At 49.3% G+C, this 18630-nt stretch overlaps 1 protein-coding gene across 10 annotated transcripts in view; it reads left to right on the top strand.

Moving 5' to 3' along the window:
* WIZ (WIZ zinc finger) overlaps window positions 1-18630 on the top strand; it is a 1545343-nt gene that overhangs the window by 1024026 nt on the left and 502687 nt on the right. The gene's annotated exons all lie outside the window — the stretch shown is intronic.

The following is an 18630-nucleotide window of genomic DNA, read 5'->3' as shown; positions in this document are numbered from 1 at the left end:
TCAGTAGCGTAGTTAAATGTGTATTTTCAGTATGCATTTCAATGATGAGTTTAATGTAAAAATGTGTTAAACCCAATATGGCAGATACAGAGAAGGGTGAATAGCTAATGATAAAATGTACTGTCTTGCAAAATTTCAGCTTGCAAATTTTGGATTTCTTTGTTGACTTAAGTCATCAATGTATTGCTCCAATCTACTTAAGTTTATAAGCTAAATCCACATAGGTAGAACTGTATATTGTAGGATGATTTCCTCAGGCGACATCTAGTTTTTGTGAATTTCCAACCCACCCCAAATCAGGTGTGCACAATTTATATTTATTAAAGAAATTATTTTTATGAACCTGGGACAAACCAGTTTAACAGTTTCAGTTCCCTACAGCATTGAATCTTCTTTCAGGACAAGAAACATGCAGGGTTGCAAAGAAAGGTCTATTTATTGAGAAAAAAAAGAACAGTAATAAAATCAACTTAAAATATAAACAAATTATACATATTTACTTTTCTTTTTGAAATCCCAACGTCGTCTACTACTATGATGAATAATCATTACACTGGTCAATTCAATTGTCAAAGCTTCATTTAACTTAAATACATACTTTTGTGAAAGCACACACGTCACCATATGTAAATTTGGTTTACCATCAGCTCACATTCACAATGCGTTGGCAAGTGAATGAGGATTCAGTCCAAAGCTTTAATTTTCTAGAAAAGGTAAATCGGATTATTCCTGTCTATCTACACCTCCATACTTTTCATCCTTTAAAAAAAAAATGTTTTTATTGGGATTACCAAAATTTGTTATAAAACTAATACAACCTTCACCCCAAAATTCCAATCACCAAAATGTCCACTGTTGCGTACGTAAAGTGATCACAGTCAACAAAAGGAAAATATGCTTGACCAGGAGGTAAACCTTGCTGTATCAACCACATTTTTCCCCATGGAGTGCCCCTCAATCCCCTCCCAGGTGCTTCTGACTAGAAGGAACCCACTTGCCCACATTGCATGCACATATTAAGGAGACCCTTGCAAACATCTTGGATATCTTCATTGGGTCCCTGTGCCATCCATGTAGTACCTCAAAATTATGCTCCACGGCTTGGGTGGATAGATTGCCGTGGAATGTCACTTTCAGTATTTTCTCACAAAGATTTGTAAGGATTTCCTCACCTACCACGTTATTCCAATATTTCATGAAGTTCTGTCTGCCCGTTTGATCGTTCGTTAGCAAGGCTCTATATAACTTTGAGATAATCCCTTTTCTGGAAGGGGGCTTGTTCAATGTTGTCTTAAACTCTGTTAAATCCCTTTCGAGGATCTCCCTGACTTCTGGGGACGTAAAGCAACCCTTCAGGCGCAAGTATTCGAAGATCCCACAATTGCCATTTCCCAACATTTCCCTGACCTCCTTTTATCCCTTGAATTTACCCCTATAAAATTGCAGTCTGGCCCTATCCAGCCCCCTGTCGGACCAATCCTGGGAATGTCTAAAGCCCTGATTACCCAAGTTTAGCGGCGGGCCCCATACCGACCTCTGTGGGGAAGGCCATGTGGAAAGCCTCTCGTCTTTCATCCAAATCGTCCAAAGCACCTCCAATGAAGGGTGAGACACTATTGGGGGGATTGCCTTTAACGGATACCAAAACTCTTTCTTTCTTGGGGTGTGCTACCCAGTCCTTGAGGAAAGCCCAGTATGTCCCTAGATCATCCCAGTGAGTTGTGCCGCTCTATAATAATTAAAGATATCAGGGAATCCAAAACCCCTGTGAGCATTAGGGACGGTCAGCGTAGACCTATCTATTCTCGTTTTTTCCCCGCCCATATAAACGTATACAATAGGATGCCCACCTCTTAACAAAAAAAAAAAGAAAAAAAAAAGAAAAAATTAAAGTTGTCAGAAAGCAGCGTCAGAAGCATTGAAAAGAAAAGCAGTAACGTTTCAGAAGTACAAGTGCTTCTGAAAACTTTGAATGATATATAATAGACCCAAATGGTGTGTTTATTGGAAGATCACTGACCCCTTTTCTGTGCAATGGCCAAGTACAGACTGCAAGCCTAATAGTATCTCACTTTGCACATGCTTAGGAAAATAATGTAATTGAAGTCATTCCCTGGTTAGATAACCAAGCTTATTTATTTTTAAAAGATGAAAAGTAGGAGGTCGCCAGGTGGCTCGGGGCGAATGGTCGTCTAATGCTCGAGCGCCAATCCTTCTTGCGGTTACCAGGGTCCTGAGCGCAGATGCCCGGGCCATTGCGCAGGACCTCATATAATCTTCGGTCTCCCACATCGACACAGCCAGCAGAGGGCTGTGCCTTGGTGTCGAGATGAGGACGACTGCGTGGATGCACGCCACAAAGTTTTTATCTGATATGCAGGAGCGGATCCTGGATCTGCCCTTCGAGGGAGTGGACCCTTTTCATTCATCAACCGATGAAGAGTTGACAAAGAAGAAAACCTTCACTCAAACCTCCAAGTCCTTGGCCATCCTGACAAAACCTGGATAGAAATCCTTCCCTCAGTCCCAGGGTAGGACCAAGTTCAAACCCTGCACTTTCTTCGGCTTCAATGGTTCAATGGGTTTCGGGACTGCGGTACACAGAGGCCTGACAGTTCACCCAGAGGCAACAGGAGGAAGCAGCAGAGGATTTCGCATGGATTTTTCCCCTTTCCCGCCCCTGTCTCGGACACCAAGAAGCAGTGACGTCAAGGTCGGGGAACACAGCTCACCTCTTGCGGACCATTTGGCACCTATCCAGGAATCCTGCAAGCGTCAGCAACCTATGGATCTTATATGCAGTCTCCACAGGTTTCAGTCTTCCTCTTCCTTTGCCTCTACCATCCTCTCCTCCTCTTCGTCAGATCGAGTCCCTTGCGCTTTTATGGGAGGCCCTTTCGCTCTTGGAGATGCAGGCGATGGAATCGATTCCTCTTTCAGAAAGGGGCTTTTTGCCGTACCCGAGAACAACCAGGCTGGCCGAGGTTTTCCTGAACCAGTCATTTCTAAATCTGTCTTTACTGCTGAAACGCTTCAATATGAATACCCCAGCGCACATAGCCGAGTCTCTGTGTGCAGGGGACTGGATGTGTTCCCTAGACCTCAAGGATGCTTACCTGCATGTACCCATCTACCAACTGCATCGTACGTTTCTGCGTTTCACGATTGTCGTACCAGTTTCAGTACAAGGTACTGCCCTACGGCCTGTACTCAGCTCCTCGTTTTTTTCATTGAACTCAGTGGCGGGCGTTCTCCGTTTGGAAGGCCATCATCTGTACCCTCTTTTGGACGACTGGCTGATGACGGCGGGGTTACCCGACGGAGTGTTGCATTCCTGCCAGAGATTGGTGAATATCCTTCATCAGCTGGGCTTCTCCCTCAACCATAGGAAGTTATAGTTGTGCCCATCTCAGGATCTGGTCGTCCTAGCGGTGTGTTGGGATACTATGGTTCAGCAGCTGTTCTCTACACCCGAGAGGCTCCTGTCCCTCCTTTCTGAACAACTGCTCTAGCATATTCTGGCCCTGATGGCCTCCTGCGTGCTCACTGCACAGCATGCTCGCCTCAAGATGAGGCGCTTCCAGCTCCACCTGGCGGCCAGTTGGGATCAGAGTCGGACAGGATCCCAATACTACTGCTCCTACTGCCCGATCTTCAATGGTGGATGGCAATGTTTCAGTGGGAGCCCCCTTCACCTGACCGGATCCTACCCTGGTGGTGACGACGGACACCTCCCTTTCGAGCTGGGGGACTACGCTGGAGGGCTACGCAATTCATGGCGCATGGTTCGGGACGGAAGGCCTCCTGCATACCCATCTGCTTGAGCTCAGGGCAGTGGGCCTTTCCCTCAAGGCGGTTTTGCCCCTCATCAGGGAAATGTCTGCTCTGGTCAGGATGGACAATTCTACTACGATGTTTTACCCGTTTACCCAAAAAAGCAGGGAGGAACCTCTTCCCCCGCCCCTCCTCTGCATGGAGGCGGTATCAATCTGGGAATGTGCCCTGACTGAGGGAGTTTGGATTTCAGCAGTCCACCTCGTAGGGGACAGCAATGCAGAAGCAGACCAGCTGAGTCGCTTGGGGTTCAACACCTACGAGTGGGAGTTGCGCACTGACTCTTTGTTGCCCCTGTTCCAACATTGGGGGTTTGCAGACCTGGATTTGTTCGCATCCCCTCTAAATTCCAAGTGCCCCCCAGTTTTCTTCATGGGCAGGACGGGATCGGGGTACTCTGGGAGATCCCTTCCAGATCTTTTGGCACGGTTGCAGGTGTTGTGGGATCCCGGCCACCCCTTTGCTCCAACAGACCTGCCACAAGTTTCGGGCTTCGATGGGTTGCAGCCTCACCCTGATTGCCCCCCCCACTGGCCTTCGAGACCCTGGTTTTTCGAATCTGCTGCAGTTGCGCTCCCAGGGACGCATCCACCTTCCGATCTCCAGCAGGAGACTCCTTGCACAGCAGGCTAGGGCAGTTCAGCATCCGGACTCAGTCAAACTGGCAATGGTATCCTGGTTCCTGACCAGCTGCGGCTTCAACATACTCAATTTTCAGATGACAACTGGGACATCATTCAGCAGGCCAAGAGGCCCTTGACTTGGTCCCAGTATAACAGTAAATCGACTAAGTTCTGCCATTGGGCTCGTGACAAGGGTCTGGGCCATGCCACATGTCCTCTGGATTACATACTAGCTTTTTCAGTGCACCTGGATCGTTCAGGAGTTCTGATGGATACTTGCCGCACTTATTTGGCGGCCATTGGGGCTTACAAGAATTCCCCTGAGCATGTGGTTAAGGCCCACCTTAAGGGGTTGTCTATGCTTGTTCTGTTTCTGCATAGGCTGCATACACCCTCCTTCAGCTCTGCCTTTGCTGCTTATGCCGGCACACCAACTGTTTCCATTGGCACCAATGCAATCACCGACTCCCAGAGGCTCTGTTACCTCAGCAGCCACCAGCTGCGATCTCTGTCCATAACAATGATCTCAGCACTCCTGACCAGCAGGAACAGGCTGACCCACAGGACAGGGGTTCGTCAAATGAGAGGATGACATTTCTCAATCCCCAAATGTCTCCCATGACCGGATGCTTGGCCTGCCAGAGTTCTTTGGCGTTTCCATTTCTTAAGAACCTCAACAAGAGTCAGGTATCCATTCGGAGGTCCTGGCCCTCGGATCCGCCAGTAGATCCACTATACACATACAGAAGGACATCCTGGCAGAAGCTGGCAAGATCTGGCAAAAATGTCTCAGTGCCAAGTCGTCTAACGTCAGCATCACTGGGTAGCAAAAAAATCTTCTGGAGTCCTATGGACACAATTTCAAATGGATTGTTTCTTCCCACGTATTCCTCATCTTTGATATCTCCTTCCAGCGCTGGCTGTTTCGGAAAATAATTTCTCTCCGTAGAGGGCACTGTTTGTTATCGACTATATGTCCATTGACGGACTCTGTCCACCTTCGAACATGTTGTCACCGATTGTATATATAGCATGCACTGTGCCTGTTAGTTCAGTTCCTTTTTTCAACTGCACAGTTCTCTTTGGATGGTTTGTCATCTTCAACGTTTTTTTCCTCGAAATGTCGACTCCTAAAATGGGTTTTAAGAGGTGTGCCAATTGTGAGACCAAAATGTCCATCACTGACCTACACCGCTTTTGCCTATGGTGTCTTGGCATCGAGCACAAGACGGAATCGTATGACAGCGAAGGCATTAAAAGAGAGGAAGGCGAAACTCACTGCGGGTAGGCCCTTATCCAAATCCCCATCGAAGACTCCTTATAAGAGAGCAACTTCGGATGAAAGGAGTTCGAGCAGTGATTCTTTGCTGCGGAAGCGCTACAAGAAGCGCTCGCCCTCTAGAAATGGATTGCACGACTCATCTTCAGCTTCTCGAAAGGAAGCCAAGAAAAGACGTATGTCCAGCTTGTCGTCTTCTGACTCCTCTCCCAATCATAAAGTTAAATGTCCAGGTAAGTCGGCCGAGTGGGAGCATGTTCGCCTCTGCATGTAAAACATATTTGAGAAGGCGGCTTCTCCTGTCCCTGCCAAAGAGCCAAAGTAGGCTCATGACAACATTGCACATCATAAGGCAGAGAAGGTGCTTCAAGGCCGGTCTTAAAGCCTTCGACCCCTTGAGTGGATTCTAAACCTCAAGGCAAGGAAAGGTCCAGGCCTCATTCCTCAGTAATTCCATTGAGTCAAGGGTCGAGTTCTTCGACGTTGAAGCTTTCGGCATATAAGCCATTGACGGAATCAGTGAAGGTTTTTATACCTCTCCCGAAGAAAGACTAATTCAATGGGCCTCATTACGATTCCGGCGGTAGCCGGGCCTCATTACGATTCTGGCGGTAGCCGTGCCGGAAAAACCGGCAGGCCGCCGCCTGACCGGTATAACCATTCCGCCTCCGTGATTGCCAGAATCACCGGGGCATTACAAGCCCAGTGACCCTGTAATTCCGGAGGCGGAATTCTGTAAATCCCCATTCCCATGGAGTCCCATAGGACTCCATGGGGATGGGGACCATGGAAACACTGGTTCTGTCTATGACGGAGCCGGTGTTTCCATGTGCTCCTGCAGGCGGGTGGTGTTACTTCCGCCAGGTCAGACCTGGCGGGAGTGACACCTCCCGCCTGCAGGACTTGGAATCAGCCGGTCCAGAAACAACAGTGGCAGCGGATTTACCGCCACTGTTGTTTCCGGACCGGCTGACTCATAATGAGGCCCAAACTCTTCAATTTTTTAGAAGGATGAGCCTTCTGACCAGTTAACCCCTCCTTTTGGACTCGAAATGTTCCTGAGGCTCTGATTTCAGACTGGTCTAGGATAGAACATTTGATAGACTCTTACAAACGGCCTTGATACCTCTCTTGTGGTGGATTTCGCTACTTCGGAACACTCTGATCTTGCAGTGGCCTTTTACAGGTCACGTATGAGTCACTGAATATCTTGGATGGAGAAGGCCTGCCATGGTTTACCAGTAGGATTACCTTACTGATGTATTGGATAAAGGTCCTTGAAAGGATCCTAATTTGCCATTCCACACTGCCATAAAGAGTAGGGTAATGGCCAATTAGGAAGCCCCAGATACTAACCCTGAAGTGGGTAAAAACCTCACTAGAAAATATAAACCAAGTGTGGACCCAGATATTTTGTCCAAACCTCCCACTCCTGAATGTTTGGCAGTGCAGGTTGCTACCTCATCTTCTAGGGCTGCCTCCAACCAGACTATATCACCTGAGAGGGATGACAAAAAGTTTGATACATTGGCCAAGAGAGTTTTCTCTGCCAGTAGTATTGCTTTAGAGTCCAGTAACTCTACTTGTGCCCTGACCTAAATACCTTTACGGTATGGATGTCATAGCTATGGCTGATGAACATATCCGAAGGGGAGGAAAGGAATGGCTTCCTGAATATTAAGGCTGGAAAGGAGGCCATGTGTGAGTCTTTGCAGTCTGCTATTGATTCTGCCGACAGTGTAAGCAGGGCTATGGCAGCCAGTACTGTTGCGTGCAAATTTGCATGGCTGTGAAAGTCTGGCTATGTGCCTGATGTTCAGTCAAGATTGTTGAACATGCCTTTCGATGGTTAACATCTATTTGGAAGCGACGTTGATGAGTGCTTGGAGAAGCTCCAAACTTCCAAAGTGGTGGCAAAGTCGCTTAGCGCTGCAATTAAACAACCACAGAAAGCCCATCTGACTCCTCAAGGATGAAGGGGTCGATTCTTTTTTTTTATTACTCCTCTTTCGGAAGGACAATGGCCAGTCCAACCAGAGGGTCCAGAGAAGATTTCCTCGAGGTGGGCGAGGCTGTGATGGAAAGACCGCCCAAGCGGCAGCCTACTTGCCATCAGCCACTGCCAAACCAAAACCTCTGAGACCTTGGTCCACAGGACTGTTTTGGAGGGCTAGCTCATTCAGCATTTGGAAGAATGGCGGGGCATCATTTCCGATGCTTGGGCTTTGCAAATCGTAGCCCAGGGTTACTGCCTCCCTATCTTAAAAAGGCCACCAGATCATCTACCAGGGAGCCACTTCCTCAAGGTTCCTGTCAGAGCTTGCTTCTTCCTGGCGCAGAGGCAGCACAAACGCCTCCCTCCCCGTTAGGTTTTAGCACCTGGGAACTGACAACACAGACCACCTTGACCCTTCGGGAAAAGAGGGTTAGGGTCTGTCGGATGGATAGGCAGGGGAAGTTAGGAACACCGGAAAGAGGGATAGGTAGAAGTTTTGGATGGGAAGGGGGGGGTAGTAGGGTCGCATGCTCCTCGGTTCCTGCTCCAAGAATACTCCGCCCTTGCACTCCTGCACTCTTCTCACACTCAGTCTTACTGTATGTCTGAGTTTAACCTGGGCTTTTGTGCTGGAGCCCTTACCAGGACATTCACATATTTCCTGGAAACACCTGTAATATAACCTTACATTAACTCATGTACGGTTTTAGACAAGCCCCCACATTGCAGCATGCGGGGTTACAATTCTGCATTAACTTCATGCAGTACCAGTGGCAATCCCCCAAAGGTAAATCTGAAATGCACTTAGCTTCGGTTTCTGCCTGAGTCCATTGGCTTTTCTGGCCTTTTCGTGTTGGTTGGCCACAAGGCTTCACCAGTTTCTCATGTGTATGCAATGAGCAAGAATAGAGTCAATACAAGTACGCACAGTGCGTGTGACTGAGCTTAGGGGTTTTCGTTCTAGTATTGGTTACTCCGTGCAGTGGAATCGCAGCTCAGGATTCATGCGAATACAAGTTTGTGTTGTCTAACGCATGCGGGCGTTGTTAGTTCAAATCTCATGCAGGGTTAATGATGTTATAACATCTAGTGTTCCCTTCTAGGCTGTTTGCGCTTCCTGTTAGGTGCGGGCCGATGGGTTTAGGTGCCGCTACTACTACGTGGTCCCCTCGAGTACATCGGGCTGTCAGCGCTAGGTAAGTAAATTGTACTTATCTCAACATGTACGCGGGGCCTGGGGTTTTGCAGGCGGAGGGTGGAAAACGCCCGGCGTAGGCTTGCCACCGGAGCTCCTCTGGAACACGTCCTTCCAGTTCGCCGGTCAGGATTGCGAGCGGCTCCCCAAGAAGGCACAGAAGGCCTTAAGGACGGTGCAGAGGGTTTTGAACTTGATCCTCGCTGCCACTGGGAGGATTTCAGTCCTGGAGAGATGATCCCTGGCCTTGAGGCCAAGGACAAGTCTTGCAGTCCTGTTCTGGATGAGTTGCAGAGGGCGGAGAGTAGTAGCAGGCAGATTTAGAAAGAGGCTGTTGCAGTAGTCCAGACTAGAGAGAACCAGAGCTCTGGAGACAGTGAGCTTCTGGGGGAAGAGAGGAAAGGAAGAATACCTCTGAGGAGGTGCAGCTGGTTGTGTGACTTCTTAGAGACGTCAGAGATGTGAGGAGAGAAGGAGAGTGTAGAGTCGAAGATGACCCCAAAGTTTTTAGCCTCACAGGTGGGAGCAGAAGAGGGCCTAGAGAGGCCGGCCAGAGAGTGACAGGAAAGGAGAGGGTGTGCCGATGAGGAGAATCTCGGTCTTACTGGCATTAAGGCAAAGATCATTGGCGGCACACCACTCCTGGATGGCGGAAGAGTGATGAAGGTCTATTCAGAAACCTCAAGTGCCAACCTTAGTCACATTAAATGTGGGGTTCCAAAGGGCTCATGCACAGCTCCCACCCTCTACAACCTCTTCACGAGGCCTCTGTTCAGAATATTGGACTCCCTGGGCATCTCATACACTAACTATGCAGATGACACTCAGGTGCTCATCCCCCTTTCGGGAGACTGTTCAGCGGACATGAACACCCTCAACTCCATTTACTCCACGATCCAATCTTGGATGGCTGAAAACTGGTTATGTCTCAACAGTGAGAAAACTGAACTTATGCTGAATGGTTCCCCCTCCACGCTGGGTAAACTGTACAAGCAATACTGTTCCTTCACCGTTGATAACATTCCCATCACCATCTCACGTCATCAAGACATTGGGCGTTTACCTTGAACCTAATTGGACTATGGATAGACAAGTCAGTGCTATTGCATCGACCGCAGCTTATCACTCCAAACTGCTTAATGCAGCCAGACCCTTCCTGTCCCAAGAGAATTGCCTCACCATCGCTAGGGCATTTGTCCCAAGAAAATTGCCTCACCATCGCTAGGGCATTTATTGGCTCGAGGCTTGACTACTGTAATCCCCTTTTTGTTGAGACCTCTCATAAGAATCTTGCCAAACTTCAACTAGCTCAGAACAATGCCCTGAGGGCTGCAACAGGCATCTCACGTAGGGACCACATTTCTGGGATCAGAAGGCACGTTCACTGGCTCCCGGTCAAGGAACGATTGTCTTTAAAATCCTCGCCTTGACACACAAATGTCTCCATGACCTTGCCCCTCCTCACCTGGCTCAAAGAATCATCAGACACACTCCATCTAGTGCCTCTAGAAGAGCTTACTCTAACCAAATCACTTTTCCTCGCACACGAAGAGTGCCTGCGGTTGGCACGAGCTTCTCCACCATGGCTGCCTCCTTCTGGAACACCCTTCCATTTCAGATCCGGTCAATTGATTCTCACTGAGCTTTCCGCAATGCCATCAAAACAAGGCTCTTTGTTTGAAAGGGCTGCATACCCATATGTTTCAAATGCTTAATGTAACAAAACATTCGGTACTAAGTAGTACTCTGTTGGGCCGCATTTATGTAACCCTTAATCAAGCCTTCTTACGCCTTCTCATAGCGCCTCGATGCCTGTGGGCTGTAGTGCGCTCTACAAATCCAAAAATGAATAAATGAAATAAAAAAATGAGGTGGCTGAGGGTAACCTGAAAATGAGCTGAGTGTCATCCGCATAGCACTGGAAGTTGGGGCAGAGCTCGGCAATGCGGTGGGCAAGAAGTGCCAGGTATTGATTGAACAGCCAGGGAGAGAGGTTAGACCCCTGGGGAACACCACAGGTAGAGGTAGAGGTAGAGATAGAGGAGAGGAAGGACCCAAGATGAACCTGGGAGGGTCGATCAGAGAGGAAAGAAGTCCGCCACACCAAGGCCTGACCGGTGATACGCAGGTTATCACAGAGCCGGTTGAGTAGGATGGCATGGTTGACTGTGTCAAAGGCAGAAGAGCGATCAAGTAAGATGAGGATACAGGGGGTGTTCGAATCAAGGTTGGAGAGCAGGTCTTCACAGATGTTCATGAGAGCAATTTCCGTGCTTCTGGCAGCTCTGAAGCCAGATTGATGATCATGGAGAGTTTTCCCAGGAAAGGAGTGATGGAGATTGGGCGATAGTTAGCCGGACAGGACGGGTTGGCAAAGGGTTTCTTAAGGAGAGGGTGCACAAGGGAGTGCTTTAGGGGGGAAGGGAAGACTCCAGTGGCGAAGGAGTGGTTGCAGAAGTCGGCCAGGTCAGGAGCCAGGGAGTCAATGTGGGGCTTGGTGGTTTTGGAGGAAGATGGATGAACTTGTTTTGATGAGACTTTCATAGATCGGACTTGTCTAGAAACCTTGTCTGGGGAGAACAGGGGAAAGGCAGTGAAGGAGGTGAGGAGAGCTGGCCGAAGAAGGGCCAGAGGAAGAGGAGGGAATAGAGGGAGGGAGGGAGGGGGGTGGAGAGAGAGGACATGGTGTCCTGAGTTTTAGAGATGAAATGAGAAGCCAGTGCCGTGCAGAGGGCCTGGGAAGGGACAGGAGAGGTGGAGACTCTGGCAGGATTGGCCAGTTCCTTGCAGATTTTGAAGAGTTCAGCCGAGTTATTACATGCCGCGAAGACACTGGCTTGGACGTGAGCTCCGTTCTTGGTGCGGACACAGATCTGCTATTGCCTTTGGAGCAGACGGCAGGCCAGTTTGTCAGAGGATGTACATGAAGCACGCCATTTCCTCTCAGCCACCCTGCACTTGCGTTTAATGGTGACAAGGTCTGAGTTGTACCAGGAGTTGCACTTGACTTTGGGCTTCAGGCAGAGCCTCATGATGGGGGCAAGAACATCGAGAGTATCAGATATAGCAGAGTGGAGCATGGAAAGGGCTGTGTCAGGGTGTGAGTCAGCCAAAGGGGGGGAGGGTATGAAAGTGGTGGCGAAAGCCTCGACTGACACACGCTTCATGGGTCAGATGACCGAGAAGGTGGGTGGCAGTGATGGAGTTGGCTTGGCCTGAGGGGGTAGAGAGGGTGAGTGGGAAAGAAAGGAGAAAGTGATCGCTCAAGGAGAGAGGAGTGGTGAGAGGGATAGAAAGGGTAAGGTCTGAGGAGATCAGAACAGCCAGAGTGTGCCCTGCAGAGTGAGTCGGGTCAGAGGGGAGAATAGAGAGTGAGCGAGAGTCGCAAATGTCGCAAAAAAGAGCCCAGAGGAAGGACTGGAAACAACCAGGTAGATGTTGAAGTCTCCAAGACGGAGGAGTTCAGTGGTCGAGACTAGGAGGGAGGAGGAGAGGTCCGCCCACTCAGACAGGAAGGAGGAGATCTGGCCAGGTGGCCAGTAGATGGTAGCCACAATAGGGGAATGGATGACCTCCAACTCGTCTTCCCCAAAGAGAGGACATGCTCTCGCAAGAGGGAGGTCGGATTCTTCACCCAGAGATCAGGACTCTCAACCTTCACGCCTGGTTACTGAAAGGTTGAGCTACAAAGATTGGGACCTATTGAAAGACGTAATAGAAGTGTTGCTTTCGAAGATCAGCAGCAAAGTTTCTGTACTGCTGCTGTTGGAATACGTTTTGCAGCTGGTGCAGAGCTAAGAATGTGGATCATTGTGCTTGCGACACGCCAATGGTGGTGTCCTTTTTGCTTCATTTGGCCAATCAGGGACTTCAGGTTGCCACTGTAAAGGGCTATTTGGCAGAACTACCTATTTTTAAGCGCTCGCCGGAACAGGGATGCTATTTGAAAATCCCTATTCTAGTCCCATTTTTAAAGGGGCTTACAAATGTGTTCCCACCAGTCCCTTTCATTATACCAGTTTGAGACCTAAACCGTGTGCTGAAATTCCTTATGAGTTCTCCTTTTAAGCCATTACATTCATGTCCTCCAAGGATGTTGACCCTCAAAACTGTTTTCTAAACAGCCATTATAACGAGTCAGTGAATTACAGGCTCTGTCATGCAAGTCTCCTTTTACCACCTTCTACAAGGAGAAGGTTGTTTTGAGGGTCAGTCCTACCTTTCTACCTAAGGTAGTGTCTGAATGTTATCTAGCTCAGAAAACTTTACTTCCTTCCTCTTACCCGCCACTGCAACCCTCCAAGGAGGAGGGGAGACTTTGTCTTGATCATAAGAGGGCATTGAGCATTGCGCCTCAAAACACTTGTGTATAGGTGCGTTATAAATGCCATATCATATCTCCAGGTTGCCGAAGCTTCGGCAAGGCAACCAAGTTTTTGAGGGTTACGCACGTCATATGCTAGGACTGGCTATGACCAAGCAAACTTTGTCCCGCTTGATTATACCTTGCATATCAGAGTGCTACAGTTTAGCAGGTAAAGACGTTCCTGTTGGCTTAGGGGGCGCACTCAAATAGGGTTGTGGCCACTTCATCGGTTTTACAGAGAGGAGTACAAGTACAAGACATCTGTGCTGCGGCCACTTGGTCCTCTCTGCATACATTTACAAAATATTATTGCCTGGACTCTGTGTCGGGGCAGGAGGCAACATTTGGGAAAGCTGTTTTTTTTTCTCCCAAACATCTTTTCATTGATTTTATGCAAGCAATTAGGCATTGTAGCATTAAGTTACAAGCGCCGAAAACAGCACTACTTTGCTTGTTAATACAGGAGATAATAAACATAAACAACAACAGATCTGTAAATTCTCAATGGGGGTGGTGAGGGAGGGAAGGGGCGGAGGGAGCAGATGGATAATGCAGTTGGGGCAAGAGCCAAGGGACGCTGTTCATGCTTTAAGTTTATATTGGGAGGGGGACTGAATCTGCATGGCCCTAGGCCTTCCTTAGTTCGTGTATGCACTCGCGAGCGGGAGGGGGCTTCCCTTGGTCGATACTTCTGTCCTGTTCTTCCACCCTTCTCTTCAATCTTGCTTGTCCATCCATCGTAGCGAGGGAGGCTGTCGGGCCAGGCCTGGGTATTTCTGTGTGTAGTCCAGGAATGGGGCCCAAGTCTGGTAAAATTTGTCTCTCCAATTTCCAAACCGGAGGGCTGTTATTTTTTCGGCCGCTATTATGTCCCAACACTTTGCCCACCACATCTGGACTGCCGGTCCCTCTGGGTTTTTCCAGAGTCTTGCTACTAAGATTTTAGCGGCCATCAACAGGTGGGCGCAAAGGTCTGCTCTGTGGCCTGACAGGGGGAATTGGCCCTCACCGCTCGCTCCCAGCAGGACAATACCAGGGTCCCATGGGATTGCAAGGCCTGTGATCGTGTTGACTTGATCTAACACGGCTTTCCAGAATTGGGTGGCCTTGGGGCATGTCCATAGCAGGTGGTACAGTGTACCTTTGTCCGGGCATCCTCTCCAGCACGACGGGGGGACTGCAGGGTTGCATTTATTGAGCGTCTCTGTGGTTCGATACCACCTGTAGCATACCTTGTATGCCCCCTCCTTATTGGATACGCATTTGGAGATTCTATGCACTCTGGACCAGATGTGGTCCCATTCCTCTGGTTCAATGGGCCTCCCTATGTCTTTCTCCCATTTGTGCATGTATGGCTCCTTGCGGGTAGGGTCGGTTCTGTCGAGGATCTTGTAGAGGGTTGATATTCTACCCTTTGGGGGTGTCGCTGTGAGGGTTTGCTCCAGGGCTGTAAGGTCTCTGCTTCCATAATTTTTAATGGCCCTCCTTGAAAGCCAGTGCCTTAGCTGCGTGTATCTGAACATCTCCGTTTACCGAACTTTGAATATCCCTTTGCAGGCTTCGAATTCTAGGGGGTTTCCCTCTTCAAAAAAGTCTTGCATCTTCTCTAGTCCTCCTTTTTTCCACCTATGGAAGTTCTTGTGGCTATTGCCCAGAGAAAATTCCGGATTCATCCAGACTGGTGTGAGTGGTCCTGTTATGCTACAGTATTTCCGCAGTGGTGCCGCCCTCCTCCAGTTCGCCACTGTGTTTTCGGTCGCTGAAAGAGGCCCCATGCCAGCACCATCGCTGGGACATTTCATGTGTGGCAGTGAGTTTATCGGAACCGGACTCCAAGCCTCTTCCAGCTCCAGCCAACATGGTTTCGGCGTGATGGGTGACCAGGCGAACGCATGCAAGAGCTGCGCAGCTAGGACATACCTAGCAACATCGGGTGCTCCCAGGCCTCCCACCGCCCATCCTCGAAGTATGATTCTCCTCGGAATTCGTGGCTGTTTTCCTTCGCAAATGTATTTCATAATGCTCCTTTGCAGCTTCTGTACCGCTTGTTTCGGGATGGGAGTTGGCAAGGCTGAGCAGTGATAAAGCAGTCTGGGAATTAGGTTCATTTTTAGGGCCGCAATTCTTCCGAACCAAGGGATTTCCTGTTTCTGCCAGCGTAGTAGGTCACTTTTGAGTTCTTTGAAGAGTGGCGGCAAGTTTGCTTTGTATAATCTATTGGGTATGCCTGGCAGTCGGACCCCTAAAGGGCAATTGCCTTTTCGCCCAAGGTACTAGATAGTCGTTTTCCAGATCTGTTGTTAGGGATCGAGGCAGGTTGATGCTCAACGCTGTAGACTTGGAAAGGTTGACCTTGAATCCTGATGCCTCCCCGAATTCCTTCAGTTCCTTCCACAGAGCTTTCATGGATTCCTTGGGCTTTGTCATTGTTAAGAGGACATCGTCGGCGTAAAGGGCGGCTTTATAGATTTGGTCTTTGATTTCCAGGCCTTGGATAGCTGCGTTATGGCGAACCCTGTTCGCAAATGGCTGCATGGAAAGGGCAAAGATAAGGGGGAAAGAGGGTATCCTTGCCTGTGCCTCTTGTTATGTTGATTATGTCAGACCTGGTCCCGTTCATTCTAAGTCTGGTGGATGGGTGTTGGTAGTTGGCTAGTGTCCATTTTATGAAATTAGGACCGAATCCATAGTGCCTTAACATTTTTTATATATAGCCCCAATCTAGCATATCAAAGGCTTTATGAGGGTCAAGCGATAGGACCATCATTTCAAAGCCCTTCCTGCTGGCCGATTCGATAGTGTTATTGGTTCTCCTTATATTGTCGTGGGTACTACGGCCAGGGATAACTCGAGTCTGGTCCGGGTGTAGGATATCTGGTAGAAGGGGAGCCAACCTGTTCGCTAGGATTTTGGCAAACATTTTGGGATCATTGTTCAATAGGGTGATGGGTCTGTAAGAGGCGCAGTGGCTCCGGTCCCTTCCGGGCTTCAGTAGTAACACCGTTAGTGACTCTTCCATAGAGGGGGTGGTAGTTCCTGACGATAGAAATGAGTTGAACAGGGTCGCTAGCTGGGGTGCGAGTATATAGGAGAACTTCTTATAGAATTGGGCTTTGAACCCGTCTGGTCCTGGGGTTGAGTTCTTCAGTTTTGATATGACCTCACTCACCTCTTCTGCCGAGATGGGTGTTCTAGGGCTTTCATTTGAGGGTGTGCGGAGTGCGGCTCTACTCCTGCGAAATATTGAAACTGTGCGTGTTTAGCCGCGGGGGAACATGATCTAATTCTCATGTGGAGTGCTGTCATGGTTTCCATTTTCTCTGCATTAGAGTGGCGAAGAGTCCCTTGGGCGTCCAGGAGACATTGAATAGTGTTTCTCTACTGCAGCTTTTTAAGTTTGTGGACCAGAAGCCGGTTTGCTTTATTGCTGTTCACATAGTAGAACTGTTTGGTGTAGGGAAGTGCTCTGGCTGCCTTGTCTGCTAAATGCATTTCTAGAGTTCTTTTCGCTTTTTGTAGCGCGCGGTTCACTTTCTTGTTCTGGCCTTGTTTGAGGATGCGTTCCGCTTCCGTCACATCCGCCTCGTGTTTGTCCTGTTGTAGCTTGTTCAGTCGTCGGAGCCGGGCTGTGCCGTCGCTTGCGATACCCCTGATGACAAGCTTCATTGCGTCCCAGATGGTATATATTGATGTGTCCTTGGTGTTCTCCCTGAAGTAGTTCTTGAGGGCTTCCGCCATTTCCGTTCTGATAGCTATGTCTGTCAGAATATGGTCTTGTAGTTTCCAGTGTCGCTGAACCGGCTCGGGGAAGCCTTGTACCCTCAGTTTCATTGTGACTGGGGCGTGGTCGGATAGGGCTCTGTGTCCGATTTATATGGTTTCGACACAGGAGATGAGAGCACTGGAGAGAAGCAGCAAGTCGATCTTAAAGTGCCCCAGGTGGGCATGAGAGAAAAATGTGTAATCTCTTAGCCCCGTGTTGGCAAGTCTTCATACATCAATGGTGTCGGTTTCCCTTAGAAAATCTGCCATGGCGAGAGCCTTCGCAAAAGTCCTCCTTGGATGGAGGGAGCGTTTTGGCCAGGTTCGTGTCTGGTGTTAAGTTGAAATCGCCCCCCATGATTAGAAGCCCTTTAGTAAAGGTTATGAGTGTGGGAAGGAGGTTGCGAAGGAATAGGCTTTGTGCCACATTTGGGCATTATATTGCCGCTAGGGTGATGGGAAGCTCCACCAGGAGGCCTTTAACAGTATGTACCTCCCCTCTGGATCTCTTTTGACAGTGATGTGCGTTAGCGGTAAGTCTCGGTTTATCAGTATGGCAACCCCTCTTTTCTTTAGGCCCGCAGAGGCAAAATAGCGTCTTGGGTAGCGTTGGAAGGAGATGCGTTGTTCGTCTGTCCCGAGGAGGTGCGTTTCCTGTAAGCAGACGATCTCGGGCACCAGTTGGGAGAGTCTGTGCTCTACGGATTTCCTTTTCCGAGGGGCATTTAGACCCTGGACATTCCAGGTCATCATCCGAGGGGCATTTAGACCCTGGACATTCCAGGTCATCATTGATAGCTCTCTATCCGGCAGGGCCATTTGTGATTAGGTTAGTTGGAGGACTTGTCCTGCCTTTGTCGGATTGCGAGTCTTTAGTCTCCCCCTCCCCAGTGGGCTGAGCTTCCACTGTTGTGGCGGTTCCGCTTTGACGGTCGTTCCCCCCCTGAGGTGTGTTCCATGTTACCTGTCTCCCCTCCCCTTTCCGCCACCCCCCTGGCTCCACCTCCCCCCATCCCTCTGACCGTAGGAAACAAACAAAAAGAACAAGAACGAGAAAAAAACCAAAAACAAAAACAGGTATTCCAGACCAGCCTTCTACCAACGGGGCTGTCAGCTGGGCCATAGCTACCAGCTATGTAAGAGACCCGAGGGTCTCCCGCTGCGTCGGTGAAATTGTTGCAGTGTGGGATTGCATGTCATTGGTTCCTATGGAAATTGAGTTTATTGCCTTAGGACGGTTCCGGCTGGGCCCAGGGTGCCAGTTCTGGACTCCATCCCGGTGATCCAAGGGGAATGAGACGGCAGTCCGAGAGCTTCCACCCAGGGAGCTTTAGGCTACTTAGTTCGATGAATATGACCCGCAGCGGGGGCATTTCCGCTGTGTGGGGATTGGGGGGGGGGCAGCCTCAGTGGTTATTCAATTTCTTCCCCTGGCCGACGGGCCACGCACCCTTCGCCGTCCCTACACCCGGGACCAGGTGCGAAGGGATTCCCTGCCAGCCCCCTCCAGAGATTGGTTCGAGCTCCTGGGGACCTCCTCCTCTGTGTCTGGGTTCATGAAAGATTCAGCTTCTT

The sequence above is a fragment of the Ambystoma mexicanum genome, chromosome 3q (assembly GCF_040938575.1).
Source record: "Ambystoma mexicanum isolate Mex_15411 chromosome 3q, UKY_AmexF1_1, whole genome shotgun sequence".
NCBI classification, from domain to species: Eukaryota; Metazoa; Chordata; class Amphibia; order Caudata; family Ambystomatidae; genus Ambystoma; species Ambystoma mexicanum.
This window is presented reverse-complemented; position numbering and strand designations above follow the sequence as displayed.